Genomic DNA, 16777 nt, shown 5'->3' with positions numbered 1-16777 from the left:
AGATTTCCACCAGTCTAATGTCCATTGCTTGTGTTTCTTGGCCATGCAAGTCTCTTCTTCTTATTGGTGTCCTTTAGTTGTGGTTTCTTTGCATAAATTTGACTAAGAAGGCCTGATTCAAGCAGTCTCCTCTGAGCAGTTGATGTTGAGATGTGTCTGTTACTTGAACTCTGTGAAGCATTTATTTGGGCTGCAATCTGAGGTGCAGTTTAGTCTAATGAACTTATCCTCTATAGCAGAGGTAACTCTGAGTCTTCCTTTCCTGTGGCTGTCCTCATGAGAGCCCGTTTCATCATAGCACTTTATGGTTTTTGTGACTGCACTTTAAGAAAATGTCAAAGGAGAGTGATGGAGTGCTGCATCAGATGACCTGGCCTCCACAATCACCCGACTTCAATCCAATTGAGATGGTTTGGGATTAGTTGGACCGCAAAGTGAAAGAAAAGCAGTAAACAAGTGCTCAGCACATGTGGGGACTCCTTGAAGACTGTTAGAAAAGCATTCCAGGTGAAGCTGGTTGAGAGAATGCAAAGAGTGTGCAAAGCTGTCATCAAGGCAAATGGTGGCCTTAAAAATAAAGAAAAACCCTTGAATGAGAAGGTGTGTCCAAACCTTTGACTGGTACTGTATGTTGGTCTTCAAAACATTGATTTGGTCAAATCCACCTTCCTGTGCCCTACTACAGCAACAGAAGGCAATTGAAAAATGGAGGTGTACAAGACAAGACAGGAGCTATGAAAGCACAAGTCCCCCTCACATTTCCCACGTCCCAACCATGTAAAACATACACCATTTGGTTTTACTCTCGCTTAAAGAAACACATACACACACGTTTACATATGCGAGCACGCACGCACGCACACACAAACACACTAACATTTCACACTAACACACTAAAGCATGAACTCTGTGCTGGCATACAGCTGGGACCTCCAGACCATAAGCTCTGTGATGGAGCCAGGCAGATGTGTCAGCAAAATACATTAGCTCTCAACTCAAAATCCAAACCATATTTTTTTAAGCAGTTTCCCCTTGCCTGATTAAAATGGCCCCCCATTTCAAGATGACCCAAAAACTACAAAAATATACACATAAAATTGATGTTCAAATATATTTTGCCATCGGCCTAGCTACTTGGTATTCCACTCATGGTTGTATGCAGAGATGACTAATTATCTTCAGCATAAGGTGTTTTTAAGGATTACTTGTCATCTTTCTGATTTTCCCCTTGTCAGAGCATCCTCACTGTGTTGCAGGGGTTTGAATGGCACATCAGTAGCGCCGCTGACAGCCGGGAAATAATGTACTTTGTTTACCATCCTGTTCTGCATAACTACAGACGTTTATTTTGTAATTTTTTTAAACTGGGTTAAATATTTTCATTGAACCTTTATTTAACTAGGCAAGTCGGTTAAATAACAAATTCTTATGTCCAATGACGGCCTACTTTAGCACTTGATAGTTCAATAGTTCATTATCATAATTTCCCTTATATTCTGTGTTCGGTTGATGTCAAAGCAAAATGGTGCTTATTCTGATTATTGTAATATCCTCGTTTGTCTGTTTCATTGCAATTATGAACTGATCATATTAGTGTGATTTATCATAAAGTACTGTATGTACAGGTTAACCTAGGGTGGTCTTTACCAAATAGACAGCAGCTGTACATAAACACAACACTGGAGAAACTAATGAGCATATAACAACTAACTTTCTGTAATTTCCACAGAGTTTACTCATGATTATGGACATACTTTGTGCCTTCATTTAAACCTCTAGCTTTAAAAAGCTATTGCAGTTATTGTAATGTCCCTGAAAAGGACAGGAGAGATTATTGTTAATTGGCAAATCATGTTTTTTTCCCCCACTGGGGTGGTTCCCTCTGGAAATTAAATCAGCTCAATAACCTAATTCTGTCATACTTTAGTAAATGACCATGCCCTCACTGTGTATGATAAATCATATCGCTGACAGAATGGCATATTCAGAATAAGCATCATTAATGCATTTTTGAATAAATCACACATATTATGGTATTTGCAGTCAAGTCCTGTAGGTTGCTAAGCGCCAGATTTCTCAAGTGTACTGTCTCTGGATGATTTTTCTGCTTGGCATTTGATTGATGAACGACCAAAAAAACGAGTGCATCTGGGCTGATATCGCTGCTGTCGTAGAATTACATTTGTAGACTCCAGGCTGGAGAGTAGCGATGAACATTTTTCCACTGTCTCACAGGCCTGTCTTGAGAATCCACAGGAGACTGTAGGCTGCATCAGATGAGACCACTTCGTGTCAAGTTCATGTCACTTCCCACTGGGCGTCTTCATGACACCCTTTTGTTTTTACTGTGGTCCACAGATAGCATCGCTAGCTCCTATCTCTCTAGCCTGGGTAGTTATAGAGGAGTACCTGGCCACAGCCTGCACCAGAGACCCATTATCCCTGTGTCACATGAAGAGGTGGAATTGATCAAGCTCTAGTGAGACTAAAATGTAAATGAGACAACGGATTGAGAGGAGTCTGTGTTTCTCTAGTGGAGGACTCTGGGTTTCTCTAGTGGAGGAGTCTGGGTTTCTCTGCTGGAGGAGTCTGGGTTTCTCTGCTGGAGGAGTCTGGGTTTCTCTGCTGGAGGAGTCTGGGCTACTCTGCTGGAGGAGTCTGGGCTACTCTGCTGGAGGAGTCTGGGCTACTCTGCTGGAGGAGTCTGGGTTACTTTGCTGGAGGAGTCTGGGTTACTTTGCTGGAGGAGTCTGGGTTACTCTGCTGGAGGAGTCTGGGCTACTCTACTGGTTTATTTTTATAGAATATTTTACTATGAAACTACCCATTGCATTCCTGACCTTATCTGGCACAGACATATTATGGGGGGTTGAAGATTAATACATCCTCATATCTTAGTTTAATGTGGGATACAAGTTGTTCAGTGATGCCAGTGTTTGGCTGACGCAGTAGTGCTGGAACCTCGCAATGAGTTTCACACCCTAGACCCATTGCTTTATCCATGTCCCTCAGAGATGGGTATGGTAGGCCTACATACTTATACAGTGCCTTGCGAAAGTATTCGGCCCCCTTGAACTTTGCGACCTTTTGCCACATTTCAGGCTTCAAACATAAAGATATAAAACTGTATTTTTTTGTGAAGAATCAACAACAAGTGGGACACAATCATGAAGTGGAACGACATTTATTGGATATTTCAAACTTTTTTAACAAATCAAAAACTGAAAAATTGGCTGTGCAAAATTATTCAGCCCCTTTACTTTCAGTGCAGCAAACTCTCTCCAGAAGTTCAGTGAGGATCTCTGAATGATCCAATGTTGACCTAAATGACTAATGATGATAAATACAATCCACCTGTGTGTAATCAAGTCTCCGTATAAATGCACCTGCACTGTGATAGTCTCAGAGGTCCGTTAAAAGCGCAGAGAGCATCATGAAGAACAAGGAACACACCAGGCAGGTCCGAGATACTGTTGTGAAGAAGTTTAAAGCCGGATTTGGATACAAAAAGATTTCCCAAGCTTTAAACATCCCAAGGAGCACTGTGCAAGCGATAATATTGAAATGGAAGGAGTATCAGGCCACTGCAAATCTACCAAGACCTGGCCGTCCCTCTAAACTTTCAGCTCATACAAGGAGAAGACTGATCAGAGATGCAGCCAAGAGGCCCATGATCACTCTGGATGAACTGCAGAGATCTACAGCTGAGTTGGGAGACTCTGTCCATAGGACAACAATCAGTCGTATATTGCACAAATCTGGCCTTTATGGAAGAGTGGCAAGAAGAAAGCCATTTCTTAAAGATATCCATAAAAAGTGTTGTTTAAAGTTTGCCACAAGCCACCTGGGAGACACACCAAACATGTGGAAGAAGGTGCTCTGGTCAGATGTAATCGCAGCAAAAGGTGGCGCTACAAAGTATTAACTTAAGGGGGCTGAATAATTTTGCACGCCCAATTTTTCAGTTTTTGATTTGTTAAAAAAGTTTGAAATATCCAATAAATGTCGTTCCACTTCATGATTGTGTCCCACTTGTTGTTGATTCTTCACAAAAAAATACAGTTTTATATCTTTATGTTTGAAGCCTGAAATGTGGCAAAAGGTCGCAAAGTTCAAGGGGGGCGAATACTTTCGCAAGGCACTGTATGAGTGACACAGAGGGACACTGAGAGACAGATGAGCTATGGGATGGGTGGGTCTTTGGCTGGGTCCCAAGTGGCCACTCATCGGCTCTGCCATGGTGCACTCAGGGGATGGACGTTCTGCTCCATTTAGCACATATGCTGAGGATCCACTCTCCTGTAATTGGCATCCCTGACTGACATCTATCATCCCATCTAAAGCTCCCACACTTTCTGCTGCCTACAGCCCTCAAGGACCTTAAGCCCAAAGATGTACTCAAACAGGAACAACGGTTGCCAATGCAACTGTTAAGTTGCATTGGCAACTTAAAATCTCACTATGTAAGATTTGGTTTGTGGAACCAATGCAAAGATTTGTAAATACACAACTATAGACTGAGTCACATGGGCATGCATATGGATGAATTACCAATGTGTTTTCTGTATGTTAAAACGTGGTGTAAAGTGGCGATGACAGGTGAAATGGTTTAGGCCAGTGGTTCCCAAACTTTTTTTAGTCCTGTACCCCTTCAAACATTCAACCTCCCGCTGTGTATCCCCTCTAGCACCAGGGTCAGCACACTCTCAAATTTTGATTTTTTTTTGCCATCATTGTAAGCCTGCATAAGAACATAAGAATGAGTATGAGTTTTTGTCACAAACCGGCTCGTGGGAAGTGACAAAGCGCTCTTATAGGACCAGGGCACAAATAATAATATAATAATAATCAATAATTTAGCTCTTTATTTAGCCATCTTACATATAAAACCTTATTTGTTCATCAAAGATGGTGAATAACTCACCACAGGTTAATGAGAAGGGTGTGCTTGAAAGGATGCACCAACAATGTTGGGTTGTATTGGAGAGTCTCAGTCTTAAACAATTTTCCACACAGTCTGTGCCTGTATTTAGTTTTCATGCTAGTGAGGGCCGAGAATCCACTCTCACATAGGTACGTGGTTGCAAAGGGCATCAGTGTCTTAACAGCAAGAAACTCCCCTCTCTCCACTGGGATTCTCTGCCTCTAACCCTATTACAGGGGCTGAGTCACTGGCTTACTGGTGCTCTTCCATACAGTCCCTAGTAGGGGTGCGTCACTTGAGTGGGTTGAGTCACTGACGTGATCTTCCTGTCTGGGTTGGCGCCCCCCCTTGGGTTGTGCCGTGGCGGAGATTTTTGTGGGCTATACTCGGCCTCGTCTCAGGATGGTAAGTTGGTGGTTGAAGATATCCCTCTAGTGGTGTGGGGGCTGTGCTTTGGCAAAGTGGGTGGAGTTATATCCTGCCTGTTTGGCCCTGTCCGAGGGTATCATCGGATGGTGCCACAGTGTCTCCTGACCCCTCCTGTCTCAGCCTCCAGTATTTATGCTGCAGTAGTTTGTGTCGGGGAGCTAGGGTCAGTCTGTTATATCTGGAGTACTTCTCCTGTCTTATCCGGTGTCCTGTGTGAATTTAAGTATGCCCTCTCTAATTCTCTCTTTCTTTCTCTCTCTCGGAGGACCTGAGCCCTAAGACCATGCCTCAGGACTACCTGGCATGATGACTCCTTGCTGTCCCCAGTCCACCTGGCTGTGCTGCTGCTCCAGTTTCAACTGTTCAACTGCCTGCGGCTATGGAACCCTGACCTGTTCACCGGACGTGCTACCTGTCCCAGACCTGCTGTTTTCAACTCTCTAGAGACAGCAGGAGCGGTAGAGATACTCTTAATGATCGGCTATGAAAAACCAACTGACATTTACTCCTGAGGTGCTGACTTGCTGCACCCTCGACAACCACTGTGATTATTATTATTTGACCATGCTGGTCATTTATGTACATTTGAACATCTTGGCCATGTTCTGTTATAATCTCCACCCGGCACAGCCAGAAGAGGACTGGCCACCCCTCATAGCCTGGTTCCTCTCTAGGTTTCTTCCTAGGTTTTGGCCTTTCTAGGGAGTTTTTCCTAGTCACCGTGCTTCTACACCTGCATTGCTTGCTGTTTGGGGTTTTAGGCTGTGTTTCTGTACAGCACTTTGAGATATCAGCTGATGTAAGAAGGGCTATATAAATACATTTGATTTGAGAGTCCCTGTAATTTTAGATTCAGATCATTCAGACGAGAAAAAACATCACCCAGATAGGCCAGTCGTGTGAGAAACTCATCATCAGGCAAGCGGTCAGACAAGTGAAAATGATGGTCAGTAAAAAAAACATCTCTCAATTTGAAAAAAGTGTCAAAACTTTGCCCCTTGATAACCAGCGCACTTCTGTATGCTGCAAAAGTGTTACATGGTCGCTGCCCATATCATTGCATAATGCAGAATATACACAAGAGTTCAGGGGCCTTGTTTTGACAAAGTTAACCATGTTCAATGTAGTGTCCAAAATGTCTTTCAAGCTGTCAGGCGTTCCCTTGGCAGCGAGATCCTCTCGGTGGATGCTGCAGTGTACCCAAGTGGTGTCGGGAGCAACTGCTTGCACGCGCGTAACCGCTCCACTATGTCACCCTGTCATGGCTTTTGAGCCATCAGTACAGATACCAACACATCTTGACCACCAAAGTCCATTTGATGTCACAAAGCTGTCCAATACTTTAAAAATATCCTCTCATGTTGTCCTGGTTTCATGTTGTCCTGGTTAGGCAAGTCAGTTAAGAACAAATTCTTATTTACAATGACGGCCTACCAGAAGGCAAAAGGCCTCCTGCGGGGACAGGGGGCTGGGATAAAAATGTTTACATAAAATACAAATATAGGACAAAACACACATGACAAGACACCTAAGACAACAACATAGCATGGCAGCAACACATGAAAACACAGCATGGTAGAAACACATGACAACAACATGGTAGCAGCACAACATAGCAGCAGCACAACATGGTACAAACATTATTGGGCACAGACAACAGCACAAAGAGAAAGAAGGTAGAGGCAACAATACATCAGGTGAAGCAGCCACAACTGTCAGTAAGAGTGTCCATGATTGAGTCTTTGAATGAAGAGATGGAGATAAAACGGTCCGGTTTGAGTGTTTGTTGCAGCTCGTTCCAGTCGCTAGCTGCAGCGAACTGAAAAGAGGAGCAACCCAGGGAAGTGTGTACTTTTGGGACCTTTAACAGAATGTGACTGGCAAAACGGGTGTTGTATGTGGAGGATGAGGGCTGCAGTAGGTATCTCAGATAGGGGGGAGTGAGGCCTAAGAGGGTTTTATGAATAAGCATCATCAACCAGTGGGTCTTGCGACAGGTATACAAAGATGACTAGTTTCCTTTAAAAGAAGCATTGGTGGCAAATCTGATGGCCGAATGGTAAAGATCTAAAATTATATAGAAATCTATAGATGGGTAGCATGGGTAGGATGGTAATCTGAATCAGGTTTAGTTTGGCAGCTGTGGTGAAAGAAGAGTGAATACGATAGAGGAAACCAAGTCTAGATTTAACCTTAGCCTGCAGCTCTGATAAGTGCTGAGAGAAGGACAGTGTACCGTCTAGCCTTACTCCCAAGTAATTGTATGTGTTACGGTGCGTGAATGAGGACCCAAAAGCGAATTAACGTAAACAGAGCTTCTTTAATAACAAAACATAGGTAGGCTCAGATGGACCGGCAGATTCCGACAGGACAGGACAAGGTTGCAGCAAACATGACGATAGTCTGGTTCAGGCATGAAAAACACAAACAAGAATCCGACAAAGACAGAAACAAAAACAGAGAGAGATATAGAGGACTAATCGGAGGGAAAAAGGGAACAGGTGGGAAAAGGGGTGACGAGGTAGTTAGGAGGAGACAAGGAACAGCTGGGGGAAAGAGGGGGAGAAAAGGTAACCTAATAACGACCAGCAGAGGGAGACAGGGTGAAGGGAAAGGACAGAAACAAGACACAACATGACAATACATGACAGTACCCCCCCACTCACCGAGCGCCTCCTGGCGCACTCGAGGAGGAAACCTGGCGGCAACGGAGGAAATCATCGATCAGCGCACGGTCCAGCACGTCCCGAGAGGGAACCCAACTCCTCTCCTTAGGACCGTACCCCTCCCAATCTACTAGGTACTGATGACCACGGCCCCGAGGACGCATGTCCAAAATCCTACGGACCCTGTAGATGGGTGCGCCCTCGACAAGGATGGGGGGGGGGGGGAAGACGAGCGGGGGCGCGAAGAACGGGCTTGACACAGGAGACATGGAAGACCGGGTGGACGCGACGAAGATATCGCGGAAGAAGAAGTCGCACTGCGACAGGATTAATGATCCGAGAAATACGGAACGGACCAATGAACCGCGGGGTCAACTTGCGAGAAGCGGTCTTAAGGGGAAGGTTCTGAGTGGAGAGCCAAACTCTCTGACCGCGACAATATCTAGGACTCTTAGTTCTACGCTTATTAGCAGCTCTCACAGTCTGCGCCCTATAACGGCAAAGTGCAGACCTGACCCTCTTCCAGGTGCGCTCGCAACGTTGGACAAAAGCCTGAGCGGAGGGGACGCTGGACTCGGCGAACTGAGATGAGAACAGCGGAGGCTGGTACCCGAGGCTACTCTGAAAAGGAGATAGCCCGGTCGCAGACGAAGGAAGCGAGTTGTGGGCGTATTCTGCCCAGGGGAGCTGTTCTGACCAAGACGCAGGGTTGCGAAAAGAAAGACTGCGTAAGATGCGACCAATAGTCTGATTGGCCCGTTCTGCTTGACCGTTAGACTGGGGGTGAAAGCCGGAAGAGAGACTGACGGAAGCCCCAATCAAACGGCAAAACTCCCTCCAAAATTGAGACGTGAATTGCGGACCTCTGTCCGAAACGACGTCTGACGGAAGGCCATGAATTCTGAAAACATTCTCGATGATGATTTGTGCCGTCTCTTTAGCAGAAGGAAGCTTAGCAAGGGGAATAAAATGAGCCGCCTTAGAGAACCTGTCGACAACCGTAAGAATAACAGTCTTCCCCGCTGACGAAGGCAGTCCGGTGACAAAATCTAAGGCGATGTGAGACCACGGTCGAGAGGGAATGGGAAGCGGCCTGAGACGGCCGGCAGGAGGGGAGTTACCGGACTTAGTCTGCGCGCAGACCGAACAAGCAGCCACGAAGCGACGCGTGTCATGCTCCCGGGTGGGCCACCAAAAACGCTGGCGAATGGAAGCAAGCGTACCCCGAACGCCAGGATGGCCGGCTAACTTGGCAGAGTGAGCCCACTGAAGAACGGCCAGACGAGTAGGAACGGGAACGAAAAGAAGGTTCCTAGGACAAGCGCGCGGCGACGGAGTTTGAGTGAGTGCTTGCTTTACCTGCCTCTCAATTCCCCAGACAGTCAACCCGACAACACGCCCCTCAGGGAGAATCCCCTCGGGGTCAGTGGAGGCTACTGAAGAACTGAAGAGACGAGATAAAGCATCAGGCTTGGTGTTCTTAGAGCCCGGACGATAAGAAATCACGAACTCGAAACGAGCGAAAAACAGCGCCCAGCGCGCCTGACGCGCATTAAGTCGTTTGGCAGAACGGATGTACTCAAGGTTCCTATGGTCAGTCCAAACGACAAAAGGAACGGTCGCCCCCTCCAACCACTGTCGCCATTCGCCTAGGGCTAAGCGGATGGCGAGCAGTTCGCGGTTTCCCACATCATAGTTACGTTCCGACGGCGACAGGCGATGAGAAAAATACGCGCAAGGGTGGACCTTGTCGTCAGAGAGGGAGCGCTGAGAAAGAATGGCTCCCACGCCCACCTCTGACGCGTCAACCTCGACAACGAACTGTCTAGTGACGTCAGGTGTAACAAGGATAGGTGCGGATGTAAAACGATTCTTGAGGAGATCAAAAGCTCCCTGGGCGGAAACGGACCACTTAAAGCACGTCTTGACAGAAGTAAGGGCTGTGAGAGGAGCTGCCACCTGACCGAAATTACGGATGAAACGACGATAGAAGTTCGCGAAGCCGAGAAAGCGCTGCAGCTCGACGCGTGACTTAGGGACGGGCCAATCAATGACAGCTTGGACCTTAGCGGGATCCATCTTAATGCCTTCAGCGGAAATAACAGAACCGAGAAATGTGACGGAGGAGGCATGAAAAGAGCACTTCTCAGCCTTCACAAAAAGACAATTCTCTAAAAGGCGCTGGAGGACACGTCGAACGTGCTGAACATGAATCTGGAGTGACGGTGAAAAAATCAGGATATCGTCAAGGTAAACGAAAACAAAGATGTTCAGCATGTCTCTCAGGACATCATTGACTAATGCCTGAAAGACAGCTGGAGCGTTAGCGAGGCCGAAAGGAAGAACCCGGTATTCAAAGTGCCCTAACGGAGTGTTAAACGCCGTCTTCCACTCGTCCCCCTCCCTGATGCGCACGAGATGGTAAGCGTTACGAAGGTCCAACTTAGTGAAAAACCTGGCTCCCTGCAGGATCTCGAAGGCTGAAGACATAAGAGGAAGCGGATAACGATTCTTCACTGTTATGTCATTCAGCCCTCGATAATCTATGCAGGGGCGCAGGGACCCGTCCTTCTTCTTAACAAAAAAAAACCCCGCTCCGGCGGGAGAGGAGGAGGGGACTATGGTACCGGCGGCAAGAGCTACAGACAAATAATCTTCGAGAGCCTTACGTTCGGGAGCCGACAGAGAGTATAGTCTACCCCGGGGGGGAGTGGTTCCCGGAAGGAGATCAATACTACAATCATACGACCGGTGTGGAGGAAGAGAGGTGGCCCTGGACCGACTGAACACCGTGCGCAGATCGTGATATTCCTCCGGCACCCCTGTCAAATCACCAGGCTCCTCCTGTGAAGAAGAGACAGAGGAAACAGGAGGGATAGCAGACATTAAACATTTCACATGACAAGAGACGTTCCAGGAGAGGATAGAATTACTAGACCAATTAATGGAAGGATTATGACAAACTAGCCAGGGATGGCCCAAAACAACAGGTGTAAAAGGTGAACGAAAAATTAAAAAAGAAATGGTTTCGCTATGATTACCAGAAACAGTGAGGGTTAAAGGTAGCGTCTCACGCTGAATCCTGGGGAGAGGACTACCATCCAGGGCGAACAAGGCCGTGGACTCCCTTAACTGTCTGAGAGGAATGTCATGTTCCCGAGCCCAGGTCTCGTCCATAAAACAGCCCTCCGCCCCAGAGTCTATTAAGGCACTGCAGGAAGCTGACGAACCGGTCCAGCGTAGATGGACCGACAAGGTAGTGCAGGATCTTGAAGGAGAGACAGGAGTAGTAGCGCTCACCAGTAGCCCTCCGCTTACTGATGAGCTCTGGCTTTTACTGGACATGAAGTGACAAAATGACCAGCAGAACCGCAATAGAGACAGAGGCGGTTGGTGATTCTCCGTTCCCTCTCCTTAGTCGAGATGCGGATACCTCCCAGCTGCATAGGCTCAGCACCCGAGCCGGCAGAGGAAGATGGTAGTGATGCGGAGAGGGGGGCAACGGAGAACGCGAGCTCCTTTCCACGAGCTCGGTGACGAAGATCAACCCGTCGCTCAATGCGAATAGCGAGTTCAATCAAGGAATCCACGCTGGAAGGAACCTCCCGGGAGAGAATCTCATCCTTTACCTCTGCGCGGAGACCCTCCAGAAAACGAGCGAGCAAAGCCGGCTCGTTCCAGCCACTGGAGGCAGCAAGAGTGCGAAACTCAATAGAGTAGTCTGTTATGGATCGATTACCTTGACATAGGGAAGACAGGGCCCTGGAAGCCTCCTCCCCAAAAACAGATCGATCAAAAACCCGTATCATCTCCTCCTTAAAGTCCTGATACTGGTTAGTACACTCAGCCCTTGCCTCCCAGATTGCCGTGCCCCACTCACGAGCCCGTCCAGTAAGGAGAGATATGACGTAGGCGACACGAGCAGTGCTCCTGGAGTAAGTGTTGGGCTGGAGAGAAAACACAATATCACACTGGGTGAGGAACGAGCGGCATTCAGTGGGCTCCCCAGAGTAACACGGTGGGTTATTGATTCTGGGCTCCGGAGATTCGAAAGCCCTGGAAGTGGCCGGTGGATCGAGGCGGAGATGGTGAACCTGTTCTGTGAGGTTGGAGACTTGGGTGGCCAGGGTCTCAACGGCATGTCGAGCAGCAGACAATTCCTGCTCGTGTCTGCCTAGCATCGCTCCCTGGATCTCGACGGCTGAGTGGAGAGGATCCGAAGTCGCTGGGTCCATTCTTGGTCGGATTCTTCTGTTACGGTGCGTGAATGAGGACCCAAAAGCGAATTAACGTAAACAGAGCTTCTTTAATAACAAAACATAGGTAGGCTCAGATGGACCGGCAGATTCCGACAGGACAGGACAAGGTTGCAGCAAACATGACGATAGTCTGGTTCAGGCATGAAAAACACAAACAAGAATCCGACAAAGACAGAAACAAAAACAGAGAGAGATATAGAGGACTAATCAGAGGGAAAAAGGGAACAGGTGGGAAAAGGGGTGACGAGGTAGTTAGGAGGAGACAAGGAACAGCTGGGGGAAAGAGGGGGAGAAAAGGTAACCTAATAACGACCAGCAGAGGGAGACAGGGTGAAGGGAAAGGACAGAAACAAGACACAACATGACAATACATGACAGTATGAGGTACTCCTCAAGTTCTAAACCCTCAGAGGTACAGTAGTAATCACATCGGTGGGGTGAGGGGCATTCTTCTTACCAAACCACATAACCTTTATTTTGGATGTGTTCAGAACAAGGTTAAGGGCAGAGAAAGTTTGTTGGGCACTAAGAAAGCTTTATTGTAGAGCGTTTAACACAAAATCCGGGGAAGGGCCAGTTGAGTATAAGACTGTATCATCTGCATGTAAATGGATGAGAGAGCTTCCTACTGCTTGAGCTATGGGGTTGATGTAAATTGAGAAGAGCGTGGGGCCTAGGATCGAGCCTTAGGGTACTCCCTTGGTGACAGGCAGTGGCTGAGACAGCAGATGCTCTGACTTTATACACTGCACTCTTTGAGAGAGGTAGTTAGCAAAACAGGCCAAAGACCCCTCAGAGACACCAATACTCCTTTGCTGGCCCACAAGAATGTAATGGTCTACCGTATCAAAAGCTTTGACCAAGTCAATAACAATAGCAGCACAACATTGCTTAGAATCAAGGGTAATGGGAACATAATTTAGAATCTTTAAGGTTGCAGTGACACATCCATAACCTGAGGAAACCAGATTGCATACCCGAGAGAATACTATAGACATCAAGAAATCCAGTCAGTTGATTATTGACAAGTTTTTCCAACACTTTTGATGAACAGGGCAAAATAGAAATTGGCCTACAACAGTTAGGATCAGCTTGATCTCCCCTTTAAATAAAGGACGCACCGTGGCTGCCTTCCAAGCAATGGGAACCTCCCCAGAGAGGAGAGACAGGTTAAAAAGGTCAGATATAGGCTTGGCGATGATAGGGGCAGAAACCTTTAAGAAGAAAGGGTTTAAACCATCTGGTGGTCAAGTTCAAGGAGCTCCATTAGCACCTCGGACTCAGAAACTTTGTAGTGTGGAAGGGGGAAAAAAGGGAGGAGCATCAGGGATAGTCACATTAGAAGGGGTGGGATATAAGGAAATGTTGGACAGCAAAGAGGCATGGCAGAGTCAAATAGGAATCTGACTTAATGAAGTGGTGATTGAAGAGCTCAGCCATGTGCTCCTTGTCAGTAACAACCACATCATCAACATTAAAGGACATGGGGAGTTGTTTTTTATATTTTTTATTTAATTTCCTCTTTATTTAACCAGGTAGGCCAGTTGAGAACAAGTTCTCATTTACAACTGCGACCTGGCCAAGATAAAGCAAAGCAGTGCGACAAACAACAACACAGAGTTTCACATGGAATATACAAATGTACAGTCTATAACACAATAGAAAAAATCTACATATAGTGTGTGCAAATGAGATACGATTAGGGAGGTGAAGGCAATAAATAGTCTGTAGTGGCGAAGTAATTACAATTTAGCAATTAACACTGGAGTGAAAGATGTGCAGAAGATGAATGTACAAGTAGAGATACTGGGATGCAAAGGAGCAAAAACAATATATAACAATATGGGGATGAGGTAGTTGGATGGGCTATTTACAGATGGTTTATGTACAGGTGCAATGATCTGTGAGCTGCTCTGACAGCAGATGCTTAAAGTTAGTGAGGGAGATATGAGTCTCTAGCTTCAGTGATTTTTGCAATTCGTTCCAGTCATCGGCAGCAGAAAACTGGAAGGAATGGCAGCCAAAGGAGGAATTGGCTTTGGGGGTGACCAGTGAGATATACCTGCTGGAGCGCATACTACGGGTGGGTGCTGCTATGGTGACCAGTGAGCTGAGATAAGGCGGAGCTTTACCTAGCAAAGACTTATAGATGACCTGGAGCCAGTGGGTTTGGCGATGAATATGTAGTGAGGGCCAGCCAATGAGAGCATACAGGTCGCCGTGGTGGGTAGTATATGGGGCTTTGGTGACAGAACAGATGGCACTGTGATAGACTGCATCCAATTTGCTGGGTAGAGTGTTGGAGACTATTTTGTAAATGACATCGCCAAAGTCGTGGATCGGTAGGATAGTCAGTTTTACGAGGGTATGTTTGGCAGCATGAGTGAAGGAGGCTTTGTTGCGAAATAGGAAGCCGATTCTAGATTTAATTTTGGATTGGAGATGCTTCGTTTGAATCTGGAAGGAGAGTTTACAGTCTTATCAGACACCTAGGTATTTGTTGATGTCCACATATTCTAAGTCAGAACCGTGATGCTGGACATGCGGGCAGCGATCGGTTGAAGAGCATGCATTTAGTTTTACTTGCATTTAAGAGCAGTTGGAGGCCATGGAAGGAGAGTTGTATGGCATTGAAGCTCGTCTGGAGGTTAGTTAACACAGTGTCTACAGAAAGGCCAGAAGTATACAGAATGCTGTCGTCTGTGTAGAGGTGGATCAGAAAATCACCAGCAGCAAGAGCGACATCATTGATGTATACAGAGAAAAGAGTCGGCACGAGAATTGAACCCTGTGGCACCACCATAGAGACTGCCAGAGGTCCGGACAACAGGCCCTCCGATTTGACACACTGAACTCTGTCTGAGAAGTAGTTGGTGAACCAGGCGAGGCAGTCATTTGAGAAACCAAGGCTATTGAGTCTGCCGAAAATAATGTGGTGATTGACAGAGTCGAAAGCCTTGGCCAGGTCGATGAATACGGCTGCACAGTACTGTCTTTTATCAATGGCGGTTATGATATCGTTTAGGAAATGGGCAGCTGTGAAGAGGAGGGTTTATTCTCCAGGTCTTTAACCATTTTCCAGAACTTCTTGGGGATAGACTCACAGAGAGAGAACTGCTCCTTAAAGTAACTAACTTTGGCCTTATGGATAGCATGAGTGCACTTATTTCTAATTTGCCTGAACGAGAGCCAGTCAGACTGAGTATGCGTGTGCAGAGCAAATTGCCAAATGGAATTCTTGAGGTGGAGTAACTCTGCCAGATCACGGTCGAACCAGGGGCTGAACCTGTTTTTAATTCTAATTTTCTTTATGGGGCGTTAACAATACCACTGAAAATAAGGTCATTACAGAAAATACCAGACTGATACATATCAGGATTATTTGTGAGGATAACATCAAGGAGAGTAGCCTTTTCTGGGTGTTTGGAGTCATGCCTTGTGGGATTGGTAATAATCTGAGAAAGATTTAGGGAGTCCCATTGCTTTAGGACTTGGTCAGGTGGTTTAAGCATGTCCCAGTTTAGGTCACCTAGCAGGACAAATTCAGACTTAGTGTCAGGGGCCAGGAGAGAGCTTACGGCAGGTAGGGTACAGGCTGGTGTTGATGGTGGGCGATAACACCCAGCAACAGTCAACAAAGAGTTATTTGAAATGTAATGCGTAAAACCAGCAAAACAAATTGTTTGGGGTCAGACTTGGTGGAGACAACCGAGCACTGAAGGTGTTCCTTGGTAAAGATTTCCACTCCACCCCCTTTGGAAGATACTATACGTCTTACTGAAAAAGGTTATAACCAGAAAGGTTAACATCAGTGTTCAAAACACTCTTTCTTAACAACGTCTCTTAACAATTAATGACCAACATCTGGATTGGAGCAGTGAACCCACACTTTAAATTGATCAATTGTAGGTAATATGTTTTTAGTGTTAACTTGCAGAAAACCCAGGCTTTTACGAGAGCAGAAATCATTGAAGCACATATCAGAGCACAAATCAGAATTGGGGCTAGCAACAGTAGATGGGCCACGGTGTACATACACATTAATATGTATTAATTGAACTGCACACATACATTTGGAATTTACTTATAGGCCAAGATCTTCGATGTGTCAATCAGTTGATTAATAGATATAGGGCTAATTAATAGGCAAAACAACACCTGCTAAATGAGAGAACTGCTTATTCAAATTTTAAAAAGTGCTAAAAGCCTTTTGTGTTTGAAATGATTAGGAGCGTCAGTCATTGATACTGTGTCAGGAAGTGGTCTGGTTCTCTGTCACCGGATGCGCGTATCACTCTCCAGAACTTGTCACACTAATTACAGCTGTGAAGAAGGGAGAACCTTTTAATGACGTTGATTTCCCAAGAGGGGGCTCATGAGGAAATCACTTGCACTGTAATGCAAAACTCTTACTGGATACATGACCTAGGTCTGAGAACTGTTATAGAGGCACACTTTGACAAGATGGCGTATAGGGAGTGATACAGCATCTGGGTTAT

The sequence above is a fragment of the Oncorhynchus mykiss genome, chromosome 13, assembly GCF_013265735.2.
Source record: "Oncorhynchus mykiss isolate Arlee chromosome 13, USDA_OmykA_1.1, whole genome shotgun sequence".
NCBI classification, from domain to species: domain Eukaryota; kingdom Metazoa; phylum Chordata; class Actinopteri; order Salmoniformes; family Salmonidae; genus Oncorhynchus; species Oncorhynchus mykiss.
This window is presented reverse-complemented; position numbering follows the sequence as displayed.